At 35.6% G+C, this 2114-nt stretch overlaps 1 pseudogene; it reads right to left on the bottom strand.

Annotated features, from left to right (window-relative positions):
• Nucleotides 1-623: 623 nt before the first annotated feature.
• Nucleotides 624-1307, bottom strand: LOC145009522 (receptor-like protein kinase FERONIA pseudogene; annotated as a pseudogene).
• Nucleotides 1308-2114: the final 807 nt, after the last annotated feature.

The following is a 2114-nucleotide window of genomic DNA, read 5'->3' as shown; positions in this document are numbered from 1 at the left end:
AATAAATAGTTGCACTTATTGTAAAAGACTAAAAGTAGAGCATGCGAAAAGTTTACTAATAAAATCTTTCTTTAGTTCTACAATGGACTACTTTGATTACTATGACCAAATAAACCACTTAAACCCTTGTGTTCTTGTTTAATGTTTACATCTTATAATCATATATATTTTGTGTTTGTTGAGTTGCTTCTTAATCCCAACAGCTTTGTCCATCAGTATTATAATTATTTCATTGAGTTTCAGACTCGTCATGTTTCTACATGTTACATAGTTCTTATTAGATAAAATAGATTTGAATAATGAAGAAAAAATAAACAGAATTTGTACATTAAGACAGGAAAATATAAAAAAATATAAAAAAAAAAAACGTTATAAACTAAAGATAAAGATGAAAAAAAACATCGATGTCACTGATCATAAAATAGTCCAACAACATAAAACAAAATCAACAAGGGGAATATCAAGCACGGAGTTCCATGGCGTTTGTTTAGGATATCTACCACACCTTATTCCAATTCCCTCAAAGGTGTAACTTATCGAAGAATCTCATCTTCCAACAATTAAAAAGAACAAATTAATGATGGGTCAGTGAGTTATGTATTTATATCTAGACCTTATCATTCTTAAAATATGTCCATATTCATGAATTTGATGAAAAACCAATTAATACTAAAACTTTGATAATAGGGAAGTTCATACTGGAATGCAACCTCACCAATTGTAGGTCGTTCTTCCCGAGTTTCTTGCAAGCATTGATAAGCAACAGCTGAAAATTTGAGCAATGTTCTTGGGTTGATGTCTTCCCTTATTCTTGGATCAATAATCTTATTTATCTCTCCATTTTTGTAGCAGGTTCTGGCCAAATGGGGAAGGAATCGCCGCTCATCATGGTAATTTACAACACAAGCCAACCTTTCACACAAAACTTCAAACAAAACTACTCCAAATGAGTAGACATCTGATTCTTTTGTTAATAAACCTGTTCTTTCGTATTGTGGGTCATAATAACCCGGCATGCCAGCAGGGTTAGTGATCACAAAGGTGTTTTGTTGATTTGTTAGACCTATTGTAGCGAGCCCAAAATCCGCAAGTTTTGCATTCCAATTGTCGTCTAACAAAATATTCGCGCTTTTTATATCACGATGTATTATTCTATGTTTTTCTGCCACGTGATTATGAAGATAATCCAATGCAGAAGCAACGTCAATGCATATATTGAGGAGTTGTGGCCATGAAAGTCCAGCTGAAGGGTTATGTAAATGTGTGTCGAGGCTTCCATGGATTGCGTATTCATAAACGAGGATCATCTTGTCATTAATATCACAAAACCCTATAAGGGTTACAATGTTCTCGTGCTGATACTATGAAAGCATTTTCAGCACAGTCTGGAACCCAGGGGCGGATTTAGGGGGGTTCCGGGGTGGCACCGGCAACCCCTAAATTTTCGGCCGCAGTGGAAAAATTTTCGAAATTTTTTAAAATTTTTATTTTTTCTACTATCGTACAATCCCTAATCTTCCCGTGCAACCCCTACTATGAAATCCTGCGTCCGCCCCTGCTGGAACCCCTTGTTACCTTCACCCCTAGTGACATGTAGCCGTTTTACAACAACTGGCTTGTTTACATGATACCCCCAGGTGAGGATTCCCTTATAGACACTTCCATATCCACCCCTCCCGATGAAGTTTCTTTTGTTGAAATCTTCGGTACAATTTTTTATGGCCTGGAGGGGGATTTCATGGTGGTTTGGCTGCTCCATCTGAGATATGATACATGACCTTGACTATTTAATATTGAACTAATCTGTATCAAACATATCTATATACCTAATTTCAGAAACTAACCTTAGGATGAAACCTCAGGTCTAGAGGCAGAGGACTTCTTATGGATCTGCGTAATATATGGTTGACATCCCTAACAATGTCTTGAATAATCTCCGCCTTTAGCCTAAGACTTAATTTAGTAAGAATCACAAAACACAATCCAGAAAACTAACATACCAGTTTTGCAGGTTTAATTTATCCAACCAGCCAAATAAAAATTAAATCATATAAGCTACTTGTTTAATTTAGTTTTTCACATCCGCACCGTATAATATTTTCACTTCTAACCAA

This window comes from Lactuca saligna, chromosome 1, assembly GCF_052625555.1.
Source record: "Lactuca saligna cultivar CGN05327 chromosome 1, ASM5262555v1, whole genome shotgun sequence".
Taxonomy (NCBI): Eukaryota; Viridiplantae; Streptophyta; class Magnoliopsida; order Asterales; family Asteraceae; genus Lactuca; species Lactuca saligna.
Note: the sequence above shows the minus strand (reverse complement) of the source record. Positions and strands in the feature narration are given on the sequence as shown.